The sequence below is a fragment of the Anomalospiza imberbis genome, chromosome 3 (genome assembly GCF_031753505.1).
Source record: "Anomalospiza imberbis isolate Cuckoo-Finch-1a 21T00152 chromosome 3, ASM3175350v1, whole genome shotgun sequence".
Taxonomy (NCBI): domain Eukaryota; kingdom Metazoa; phylum Chordata; class Aves; order Passeriformes; family Viduidae; genus Anomalospiza; species Anomalospiza imberbis.
This window is the reverse complement of record NC_089683.1, coordinates 94695292-94708672: the sequence shown is the minus strand read 5'-3', so window position 1 is coordinate 94708672 and position 13381 is coordinate 94695292. Positions and strand designations below refer to the sequence as shown.

The window sequence follows — 13381 nt, the reverse complement described above, 5'->3', positions numbered from 1 at the left end:
TGTTGAGTAGCTATGTAGGAAAAACATTAAAGTTTATCTAGCATTCAAAGAACAAAAACTTCAGGGCTAATAGTTTTACTCAATAGGATATCCATCTTAAAGAATTCCTTATGGGCACAAGCTATGAGCATGGATGCCAATGCTGACTCTCAGATTACCTTATTTTTAACAGGAAATTTAAGGAAATCATTAACAAGTGATGATGTTTTAACAGATGATCGCTTTGGCTGAGAATGCCAGAGATTTTACAGCCTGTTTAAAACCTAGGTGGGAAATGTGTCAAAATGATTTTGCTCAATCTAATAATGAGATAAGCTGCAGAGGGCTGACTTCCTACGTCTTGTATCTACTAGTGCAGAGTACATGGAAGAGGAACAGAAGTAGGATTCCTCATCTCCTGTAGCCTGCAGGCTACAGTTGTGGCTGCAGTGGTCCTCTATTGTTCCACACCATAGGAAAGCTTTCATTTCCATGCACCAGCTTCAGCAAATAAATCATGCTTCTGTACATAAGATGTTTTAACTTATACCACAGAGTCAAATCTTCAGGTACATTAAAATGAGATTTGCATTTTTTCAACTGATGATTGATTAATGAATAGCTTCTGATTACAACTTTCTCATAAAACATGAACAAAACCAAACCAAAATACTAGGAAACCCTTCAAGATATTCTTATCTAAAAAATTTCTAATTCTACATAAGCATAATTTTTTCTAAATGTAGCTGAGAAAAAAAAAAAAAGGAAAGCAAACTGGTATGAAATGGGGGAAAATGTATACCTACTCTTTCAGCATACTTTATTTATAAAGTGTTTATAGCTCAGGTCAGCTCAGAAGTGCACATAGAGATCAGTGTGAAACATGCAGAGGCATCTATTTTTAAAGCTGTTGGGGAACACAGAAATATATTGCACGTTTCCATCTGGAATTGTTTTTAGAAATGCCATCTAGTGGGGCAATGCAGAAACCTGCTGTCAAAGAATAAACAGCATCTTTATGTAAGGCAATTAATTCTTCAAATGCACTTCAATCTGTGAATGGCTGGTAAACAAATGGGGTGACTGCCAATATAAATATTTATTTGGGAACAGAGACAGCTTCAAAACAAGCAAAAGTTTATCCCAAGCAACTGGTGCACATGTGCTGCAGGGAAGAAGCATGAATGGCTCTGGCTCTGCTCCTCAGAGTTCTACATGTGAATTCCAAATAGACAGAAACATTTTAAAGACTTCAGTATTATTAACAATTCAGTGAATAGATAGATCATCATGACATTTTTAAATTCTTCCAGTGACAGTTGGTATAAGTTGTTATTAAAGCAAATAAAGGCCAGAAAGCCATTTGATCTGTATTACTTATGTTAGAAGACCCACTAAATGAGGCTAGTACTGCATAGAGAGAATGTAAATACTAGTTACCAACTAGCAGCTACAGCCATTTCGCATTTTACAAACCTTAACTTTTTAAAAAGATTTTTTTCTAAAAGGGGAAGATCCAAGGAAACAATTAAATATTCTTTGTTTATGGGACAACTTTAGAATGAGTTCAAGTTTTTTTTTTTAAATATTGCCAAAATTTTGAAATTGTAAATCCAAGAAGGAGAACATAAGAATGGTTCTTCCTCTGTTTATTCAAGCACAATTTAATTGCTTTGATTACAGGTAATAAATTCAATTATGGGATATAGCATACAAAAAATGGTAAAATATAGCCTTCTGAAAGGAAATAAGCTGGACTATGAATGTGTATTGATTGTTTTTCTTTCTTTCCATATGTCCTGTTCTGGATGAACTGACAAGCTAAATGAGATGCAGTCTGACCATGGAATAGCAGTGATCTCTCACCCTGATTGTTACTGAAACTACCTTTTACCTGAAGCATTAGAAATCATGTGGTTTCAAAGCTGAAATGTTCAACTGGATAATATTTAGTACCTGTGGTCACAGCACACTGACTGACAGCAGTGATATCCATTGTCCCACTGGATAGTCCCATTTGGTAAGAAGTTATACCAAGACACAAAGGCATCTCATTAAAGAGCTTGATACTGTGAGGCGCTGAGTCTATGGATAGTGCAGAACGTGCTGTTATGCTTGAGGTCAAAATCCATAATTTTTCCCCAGATTCTGAAACAACTACTGAATCTTTTGAACACATAAAACTTGCTGAGAAACAAGTCCACTCCACAAAATCTGAATGCAGTATCAGAAAAAATTAGTATTAGACAGAGATAAAGTTAGCTACTTCAAAATACAAGGATAAGTATGGAGGACATAACCTTCAAGCACTGCAGTCTCTGGCTATGTGATATATTTTGTCAATCTCTTCACAATATTTTATTTCTCATGCAAATGAGATCCAGCTATTATCTGGAATTTACCTACTTCACACAGTTCTTGTCTCACTTGGAAGCTTTCTGTCTCAGCATACTGAAAGAGAAGATGATTATCACAGAAGATAACAAAAATGAATGCCCTTTCAAAAAGAATTGGATTTTTGAAACAGGTTTTATTATGAAGAGAGACTCTGAAGTAAGGGCCACATGTATCTGACATGTCTGGTGCTACCTGCTATGCCTGATAATTTAGTTATTGGTTGCTAACATAATATACAGCCTTGACTTTCCTGCTTTAGGATTCTGAATTCTCAAAAACAGCCGCAAAAGAGAACAATACAATTAAATGCATGACATTCACAGATATCAGGTTCAGTCCCTGCAGGTTTATTTTCTATGAGAGTCAAAACCAAGGAGAGGCTTACTTGGGGTTTTTTTTCCCTATTGTTTAAATACCTGAAATTTCATGCAACATCCTGTACCTAAGAAATTAATGCCTAAATAGCAAAACTTTGCCATTCTCTATAGCAAAAACCTCAAATAGTTATTTGCAGCATTCCAAAACAAGGATAAAAAGAAAAAGACAACAAAACTTTTTCCAGCACTAGGACATATTCTGCTGTGGACTGAATCTGAGTGCTGGTTGTCACTGAACCTGGCCTTCAAACATATGTGCAGCACATATCTGCACCTTGACCTGTTTCATTCCATGTACTGACTCTCCCAAGTGACTGACAGGAGAAAGTAATAGGTGTCCTTGGTAAATATTGGTGGTTAAGCAGCTAAAGCAAAACTCTAAAAAGTTAGGTCTCTTTAGCTGATGAACTCTCTAAACTGACAAGGTATTTCCATTTAATAAAATGGCTGTGATTTTTAAATAGGTGTGAGATACAACTGTGAAAAATTTTAAAAGGAATAACTACTTTCAGACCTCGGAAGTTGCAAGCCATTGTGGTGGCTATTTTTAAATATAAATTGAATATAAGTCCATGAAATTACTTTTTATGAATAACAAAGGATTTTGATATGTACTTTTGATGGAAAAAATCTAACTTCTGTCATTTCTAAACAGAAAAAAATCACTGAGAGAGGAATTTACCAATAGCAAACTCCTCCTCACAAACAACATTACTTCATAACATTTCATGAGGGTTAACAAGAAACAACCTCCCAAGCTTAGCTGGAAAATTCTATTGTAAGATTTTCCTTCAGGGAAACACTGTTCAAAAGCAAGAGTTTAATGATAATTAATAATCAGGTAAATAATAATAATAATTAGGTAAATGAATTTCACTAACAATTTTTTAAAGTCAGAGTTTTAAAACACTAGGCAAAAATACCAAAATTTAAAATAGATGTACTAAAGCAACCAAAGATTTGTTCTTATGACATAAGCTCCTATTACATTTTTTCTTTCAAGGTAAAAGTATATTTATTTTTTTAATCTATCTGCTGTTCAGAAAGACACGTTCCTTTAATTTTTAAGAAGTGTTTTGGAAAATGGGAAAACATTGTCAATTATGGAACAGCCTATCCTGGATAGGAATACAGAAAATATTGTTAATGTGTTCCTTGCCTTTATCAGATTTAGATCCCTACAGGAAACAGCCAGGCAGAAGGAAGTTAATATGAAAAGAATTGTGAGGATTAATTTGCATACTGCAGGGTGCACTGTACTGATTTTTGCCTTGTATTTAAATTACATTATATATATATATATATATATATTACAATAATTTCAGTGAAATTATGCATATAAGAACTGAGATAGATATCTTTATCTAGTCCTGGTGTATCTGTGTTTTGTTATATGGCTTCTAGCTCTAATCTATGTTCATGTAATACTGTTAAATTACTATACAGAAAGTCTAATACAGGAAATTTGAGAAAAAATAAAAATGTTAAATCCTGACCAAATCCTGACCCTCTGAAGAGGGATGGAAAAGGAAAGTTTTGGAGCTTTCCTCTAGCACAGCACAAAAATATATTGTTCAAAAATTTTCCCCCCACAGTGTTTTAATAAAATACTTGGTCAGAGAGACTCACTATTTTGCCTGCACCTAACAAAAAATGTCTGTGACACCAATGACTTTGTTTCTATTATACTGATATCTCCAAAACCCACCCTATGCCTAACACAGCTCCTTCTGAGCTACCTGAAGGCTGTTGCTGTCTTTAAAGAGGAAAGCAGAATCTCCACATCATGTAGAGCACATGCCACTACAAAGAGAATGCTATTTATTGTTATCTCCAAGAACAGCCACATAAATTTCACTAGTGCTAAATAATAACAGTGCTACCACTCATCTGTATTGCCTGGCAAGCTACAAATCTGACGTTTTTCAATCCTTTTAACGACTGGCCTCTTAAATAATGAGGAGTAATAGTTTGATGACAGCCATTGTGCAAGTTCAAACAGTGAATAGAAACTTGCACGACCCACAAGAGAGGAAGGATCAGAGTCACACCTGGTCTCAATATGTTCAAGTAGTAGAGATTTGCACTCACACCGGGTCTAGAGGCTAAATTTGCAAATCGCTCCCCAATGGAAGAAAACTGTGTTTCTTATCTGCCTCTAAGAGTATATTCTGCCTTTAACACTCCTCCCTAAAATGGAAAGAGATATTAAAGCAAAATGGCTACTTTTTGTTATACTCTTCACAGTTCTAAAACAGATGTACTTCTCCATGAAGCAGAAAGTACGGCAATAGAACTGGAATTGAAATAAAGGCCTTAACAGGTTTTCCTTGTATTTTATAAATTATTACGTCAAGAACAAATAGAACGGAAAGAACTGTAAGTAAGAAAATCAAAACCTACCAAGTGTTGTTATATATACTTGGAGAAAGACAGGTTTCTAGGAGAAATTCTGCCCTTCCTTCTACAGCAATGACAGAAAAATGCTCTCTCTATACTTCCTCTTTATATTTTCACAAGTCACTTGTCGATTTTCTAAAAAGTGTCTGTCTAACAGCATCATTGGTACATAGTCAATATCTTAAGAGAGTTTTATTCACTTCTCAAATGCTCCCCAATCTGTCCCCAGAATCTTTAAGACATATTTAACTGGATATTCTTTTTCACAAAGAATGTTTATACATTGAGATAGCTCTATGTCTAAATGTTCAATAAGTAAAAGACAGTGGTTACACAATGGCCTGACCCAAGTGACAGGGTCAGAATTCAGATGCAGAGTTTTGGGTACATCCATAGGGTAACTTACAGCCACCCTTCCACCTCACGTGCATCCCCATAGAGCTGAAGAACAGGAGGAATATGATTATAAAATTATGTTACTGAAACAATTACAAAAAACCCCATAAACTCTTCCTGTACACACTTCTGTGTAGAACAGGTAACATGACATGAGGAGCTAACTTAGGGTTTAACTGTTTATCCAAAATTTATAGTGAGCAGGAAGTTTTCTAACAGTTCATTATCATTATATATGTAGTGTAATAACTTTTTCTTTGAAATAGCCATCCTACAAAGGAGTCATTTACTACTATCATCTTGAGAGAACAGCATTTAGGTAAATCTGTTCTTGATAGGTTCACCAATCAGCACATTTTTCTGAAACATCCAGAGTGTTTGACTTGTTGTAATCTAACTTAGGTGACTAAAACAAAATTTTGTGTCAGTTTCAAGAAACTTCTAAAGTGTTTTTACGAAACACTCTTCGAGAAAATTTCATATAAAAATTAAACCTTTCTGAACATATCTCAGAAAATCTCACAAAAAAAAAAAGAAAATTATGTTTGCTGTTTTTTTTTTTTATTTGAGATGCAGTACAGTTTTCTGTGGTTATAAGAGTTCAAAGTGACAACCGAATACAAAAATTCCTTAAATCACTTTTTTTTGCTTTATCATCCTTTTTTTTACAAAAGCAAAGGTAAACTGGTCCAGTAATTCAGCAAGTTGGTGCATGCAAGTTTCAATTGTTTTTCCTGGGCCTTAAATCAGGAGCAAATAGCATAGGATTTAATAAAAACCAGAAAGTAAAATTTCTAGCTATTGATTCACAAGCTACATGTTTATAACTTTCTATCCAAGAAAAACAATAAATGCTACTGAACACCGTGATTTCAGAAATATTTGTTTTTTCTCCAGAAAACACAAAGCTGTAACTTTTTAATCGAGAAAGAACTATGTCATTGTATATTGGCTTCTATTGCAATAAATAAGAGTGGTATATAATTTGATTGTATATCATGCACTGCTGAAGTCATAAACATACTCCTTTTGTCTGGAAAGGGCAGTGTTTTGAACTATGAAAAAAAATAAACAATTTCATGGGAACTTAACTGCAATAAAAAAATGAAGGACAAATCAGAACTAGAGAGGAAATTAAAATGTACTTTAACACAAGCAAAATCTCAAGATGGAGTATTCAATAGCATGGCATGGAAGCATAATCTAGAAATATTGATAAACTCATAGCAAAAACAAGACATACACTGTGATTAACCAGAAGAAACTCAGTCTGCCGAAAAGTTAAGATTCTTTCTATTTGGTAAAAAACAAAAGGAATATAACTGAATTTCAATAACTGTTTTCAATGTCCTTCTAGAAAGGAGATTCATTTTTAAGGGCATCAATTATGAAAATTAATGAGAACAAGTGACAGACTCCAAATAATACACCTCTAAATCAGCTTCACCTTCATACCTGACAATCCTGAGAAAGTAAGGCGAGGAGCTCTCTGAATCATTTATATATACTTTTAGATATTTTGGGGTGCTTCCAATAGGCAATCTCCACAAATTTTGTAAAAACTGAAATTCTAACTTATTCCAAGTGAACATGTCACACACCCAGGAAGATCAGATTCCTGAAGGTATGGACAAAGTAAAGACTAAATTTAATCAATGGCATTTGCTTCACACCTTTATCACATCTTGGTAAATAAACCTTCTCTTACTTTTTTGAGGAAGATCAATGTGAGCAAAAGGCAGAAGGAAATATATCTTACGGCTATAGTTACCATGTCTAACTTTACCAGGGCCTGTCTTCTGATGAGGCCAACAAAAAATAACACTGAACTAAAAAAGTTTCATCTTTCTCCCTTGTTTTACCAGCTGATTAGCTGTTCAGTATTTTTTAAACACTACTTAGTTAACAGAAAACAGTAGCATGTTCTGACTATAGATTTTCAATCTCATTGACCTCAGTGAGGTCAGGATTTCCCTCCCATATTCCATTTAAAAGGACCATACAGCCTCGAACCAGAATATCCTCAGTGCTTCCACTATTTCTGATTCCCTAATCTTTTTCTCCCTCAATCACAACTAGCAATGCTTCATTGTATACAGTATGAAAATGAGGGAAGAGGTGGGACAAACATGGACAGATACCTCCACAAAAGACAAAGAAAAAGTCACTTCCTGAGGAAACCTCTTCTTTATTTTCTTTTCATCTGTGCTCCCTAACAAACATCGTGAGTGCACAATGGAATAAAAATCAGAACAAATAAAAGCTCCACAGGGACATCTATTCCTCATATGACCGTAGATGTTAACTACATAACATGGCTGGATACCACTACACTACCATGTGAACAGTGCACGTTTACTTGTTTTCTGAATTTCAGGCTTCAGCTTTGGCATTTACCATTTTGCTTTCTATATTACCTTGTCTATTCTGCAATTCCCAGCAAAATTATCCTTCACCTAATATGTATGTTTGTTTTCTTGTGTTGTTGTTCCATTATGTCTGAAATCATGAATCAACAGATCCTGCCTGACAAACTTGTTGAGATAAATGCTACTTTGCAGAGTGACCTGAAGGCAAGTATCTCTATTGTCCCTAATTTACTGTCAAGCCAGGAGGAAAAAAATCCCAATTCTATTCAAACGGCAATGATTTACACCATCCTAAATAGTACCCTTCTTCTTTATATGAAACTGCTGTAATTTATAATGTCTGTGCATCCAAAATATCAAATTGATGTGACAAATAGCAAGATTTTCCCAATTAAGAGAAGAAAGAATTACTTTTACTTGATTCCTTCTCTGATCTGGCCATGATATGAACAGTAGTATCTCAGTTTGTTGCTTAGTGCCTTGGAAAGTTGTTTTTATTCTCACTTCAAATGAAAAATTAATTCTGGGGAGTTCTGCCTAGATATTATAGGGAGCAAAGCTCCCTATAATCAAGCTCCTTTAATCAATCTTTGTATAGTATGGATTAATTTAACATTACAAACAGTTTAGTATTAGGTTTCAGGGTAGAAAATTCAATTCACTATGAGAGGATGCACCCTCCATGCTCTAGATGCATTCTTTCTACCCTATCTTCAGCTTTTTCTCCCAGTCCTAAGCAGCAGAAGTAATTACAATCATTTCACATTCCTAGATGCTGGACAATTTGCTTAAGCAACAAAATTTCATCTGGGCCAAGTTTTCTCAAGATTAAGAGCAAGATCTTTAATTGCAACAGAAATAAAATGGACCTTAGAGAAGAAGAAAAAATATATATATATCAGTTTCATGTGATGGACTTCCTCTGAGCTGTCTCTGTAGCATAGAATTAGGTACCAAAGCCATACAAAGAAACAGAAAAGGCAGAAACATTCATAAACTTTCCTAATGCCAGTTTCTACAGCTGTTTATTTAATTCCTATTAATTCTGTTCAGTCTCTTCATTTTCTCCACAGGTTCTCCAGGGAGTTTAGGAATTCATTTGCCCTACAAGCTGACAAGACAAAGTTTACCGTGCACAGCACACTTGCTGATGTGGACCCAACCCCACAACAGCTACCTCACTAACATCTGGGAACTCTGGAAGAAGGCTCTGCTTCCAAAACTGTTTGTACAGATGAGAGATTGCCATATAAAAAGGGCCTATAAAAAAGATAGATTTACAATTCCCAGTTTGGAAGAGAGTTGGATAGTCTCATGTGTTTCAATGCCAGCACAGTTCATTCAGGTCAGGACTTGCTGCAATACAGAGCCCTACAAACAGCAATATGTTTTATTTTCACATGAGAAGCACTAAGAGGTGTTAGTTTCTTTCTTGTCCCTTTTTACCTTCCATTTACAACTGTGAACCTTGATGAATATTGCACCCAAACACATGTACAAGAGAGAAAGGATACTTTTCCTGTCAGAGAAATCAGGGTCAATCTCAACCAAAAAGATTCTGTGGAACTGTGAAGCCCCATAACAGGACCACAGAGGTCTGAGCAAGCCTTGTTCTTACACTGGTAGAGTATTTGGCCTCAGGAGTCAGTACAACATGACTCCAAAATGTCCTGATTTGCGTTAGTTTATATGGCAGTAAGTTAAACATTTTCAACCCTTCATAACAGACAGTATTTGTGACTAATTGTTCCTGTTTTCCTGAGGAGCTTTCAGCCACTTTTAACATAAAAAGTTAGTACCTGGTATTTTGAGGAGGTTTAAAATGCAACCCCATCCTACTGAAAGCCTTATGGAAAAATCTTTCTCTTAATGGCACTGCCACTGCCATAGGAACATACTGTATCTGTCATTGCAAATGCCTGACACCAGATTTAACTTCCTACACAAATACACATTGCAACTGCTCTTTTGCCAGACAACACATATCCAGGTAGCAAGAAAAAAACATTTTGTCTTTTAATTGCTTTCTGTACAAACTGTTTAATTAGAGTTTTGTTTTGTAATTTGGTAATGAAAACAAACAAAACTGTTTGCAATTAAAAAAAAAAAACAAAAAAAAAACCCCAAAACAAACAAACAAACCCCAAACAGATTAACATCAAAGCAGAAATGTAGGAAATAGCTGGAGGGAGGAGGTGAGAAGGTAGAGTTTTGTTTTTCATTCATGGCATTATTCAGTCATAAGCTCGGTTCAGCCTGTTCTGAAAAGAACATGGTAGGATACAATCACTTTTCTTCTATTGTTTTTTTTTGGTTTTTTTTTTTTTTTTTTTTTTTTGGAAGATGCAGCACAAATTGCTAAGGCCATAAAACATCCCAGTACACTTCAAATTTTCCTTCTCTCTGTAGTCAGTAACAACACCCAGAGGTAGATCTAGTCTGAAAGCTAGAGCCACTCTTCAGATGTCCAAAAGCCTGGTTAAGGTCAGTGGCAGAGCTCCAGGACGTAAGAAGGTGCTGGGGAGCACCCTTGTGAGCCGAGTGCTCAGAGGAGCAGCATGACTGAGCCCAGCACATTTAAAATAGTGCCTAAAAGGGCCAGTCACAGTGTGAAACAATCTCCAAAGGCCTGCCCTGCAGCATGGATGCACCTCATGGATGCAGCCCCAGCCACCATTGAAAACACAGGCACTCAGTCCTGCTGCAGGGAAGGCTACCACTGACCATCTTGGAAAACCACTTTATTCTTGCCCCCACAATGAAATATCCCAGTAAATGGCCTATTTAACTATTTCCAGACTGACATGCCTGCTCAATGTTTTATAACTTTGGCAATTTTACCCTGAAAGCAGAGATTGCATTTCACTAGCAACGCCAGTGGCAAAAGCAGCACATTAACGCCCTTCTCAGGAGTAAAGAGTGCAAAATGGAGACAGTCACTCTGCAGTAAGAAGAGAACAAACCAAATTGAACTGAAATATGTTCATTTTAAACAGCACCAGTGCGCAGTGAACAGTTTTATTGGTATGAAACTGGAACAACACTTCCAAAGGCTGAATAAGCGCCGAGGACATTCACATCTGTGAAATGTAACCGTATGTGACTTCAAACAAACTCTGCTGGTTATGAGAAACCTTCATATTTCATTGTTTGGAAAATATAACTTTTCTTCCCATTGTTGGCACTCAGGGCCAGGAGAGAAGTGAGAAGATATAAGAGGTGTTTTACGAAAGGCAACTTTTAGGTTCTTTTTGACTTCTCATTGTACCTGAATAAGAATATGATGAAAACTGTAAAACAAATTGCTTATATGGCTTTACTGTTTATGATATGATTCTCTGCATAACATTTTTTGCAATCATGCTTTAACAGCTGAAAACAACACAAATATTGTCTTTGTATAAGGCCAAACATGGGCAAAAGTGGAAAGGATGGGAATTATACCATATCTCCATACTTGTTTTACTCGGGTCTTTTTCTCCCTAATAACTTCCTTACTCCTTATTTGCTAAGTAGAAAATAATGAAAACACAGAGTACACTGCCTTCTAGAGAATAATAATATATCAGATTGTACCTTATGTCTCCAGTAGTCTCAATGGTGTCAGCATTGATCTCACAGAAGCAGGGAACGGGCTGAGCAAAACACCTAAAATTTTTTTAAAGATTAATTTAAAAATTATGTTTGTTGCAATAGACTTAAGACCTACAGTGACAAAGTATGAACTGGAATTTTCCTTCACTTTTATGGAAATATATCTGAAGTAAATGGCAAAATGGAGAGTTAGCTGTGTTTTGTGGCACTACTACACAGAGAGTAGAAACAATCACAAGGACAAACCGTTAAATTATCAAAAAAGCAGGAGAGGTAAATGTGACAAGAAGCCGGGATTTTTTTTGTTTTTTGTAAAGTTTTTTTTTGGGAAGAAGAGTGAAGTACATAGAGGAAATGTTATTTATAAAAATAACTTGATTTTATAAATGCCATTAATAAAACTCAAATACTTCAGAGTGGTGAGAAATTCTATTTTGTCAAATAGCTATTTCCACTACTGATTTTTCATTAAAAAACATAAAAACTATGAACTGAAAACCAGGACAACAGAAGCATGGGAAAGAAGCAGGGTGGGATTAGGGTCTGTTATTGAAATCCTAAGTTTGTTCACCATCCTGATGTACAGCATTTTCATCACTGAAGGAGAACCTTTCACATATTGTAATATATGAAAGTGCAGAACCATTACTGAAGAAATCCTATGGTTTGGTGAGGGCTGTGGGACCAAGCTATGAAAAGCGAGCTCTAAGTCAAAATAAATTTTAAAAAATAAAAAAGTAAGTCAGAAAGAGTCTGGTCTATTGAAATGAATTACAGAAGTCCTATAGGATTTTGAAAAAAAAATACTAATAGTGTTTTAAAATGCTGCTACTATTATGATGTGTCAGAAACCTGTATTGCTTACACTCTCTCTAAATTCTCACTGGCCTGCTTTGGAATATCTGAAGATTAAACTAGACCTTGCCAATTCCTACCAAGTTATTTGGCTTGATACAGGAAATGGTTGTAGAATACTGATTTATGCAATTATTTGGCCAAAACTACATTCCCAAAGAACTGAATACATAAATAAAGGGCAAAGGTGTTGCCATAGATACACAAACAAACAAACAAACAACCCAGAGGCCACATGGAATAAATATTTTCCAGTTGTTCTTGTGTCAGTGCTATATGTCTCCCTTTTAAACAAGGAGAATTAGAGACTCACAAAAATGAGAAAATTTGATGTGAGGTTCCAATTTGATACTGAAAAACTTGACACTGAAAGTTTGGAAATTTCAGTGAGGAAAATGTGATACTGAAACCTATTTACAATCTACCAAAATTAAGCTAAAACAAGAGTAAATTAGTTAATTGTCAAAGCCAAAGGACAGGATGATTCAGCCTAAAGTCCTTAGTGAGAGACAGCTCACAGCAAACAGCAAGCTATGTGAGCAATGCAGGGGTAACTGCTGAAGAAACAGCACCAATGCTTCTGCACATCAAGGAAACACAGTGGTACTTTCAATTTTTAAATGCTCAGATTCCTAGTTTTAATCATCAACCCTTCCACAGTAAACAGTGCTTCAGGCATGGAGGTGTTTGCTGAAGGCAGTGGGAGGGGTGGGGAAATGGTCTCCTGGATAACAACCCTCAGATAGCTATTGTTCCAGCTTCCAGAATCTGCAGGCTATTTGTGATTAGATGTTGATAAACGAAATGTAGATGCCTAAGATAATGACTTTAACCCACAATCACTTGCCATAAAAGAGAAAGTGTGTTAATGACCTTAGCATAATGAAGTTGTTACCACAAAAATACTTACTAATAGGACTACAAATCTAATAGTCTTCACTCTATTCACAAGGGAGCTTTATTTACCAGAGACCAAACTAGGGTTTGGCTTAGGATTTTATTATTGTGGAAAGA

At 35.6% G+C, this 13381-nt stretch overlaps 1 long non-coding RNA gene across 2 annotated transcripts in view; it reads right to left on the bottom strand.

The window, feature by feature from the left end:
* LOC137471461 (uncharacterized) overlaps positions 1–13381 on the bottom strand; it is a 209448-nt gene that overhangs the window by 65728 nt on the left and 130339 nt on the right. The window contains exons 4-5 of one of the 2 annotated variants that reach the window (XR_010997622.1): positions 11495–11566; positions 11088–11186 (exon numbers count right to left, since the gene is read on the bottom strand). This is a non-coding gene — a long non-coding RNA (uncharacterized lncRNA). Of the gene's footprint in view, positions 1–11087; positions 11187–11494; positions 11567–13381 lie in introns of those variants that run through there. The other variant, XR_010997623.1, reaches the window with a different exon arrangement.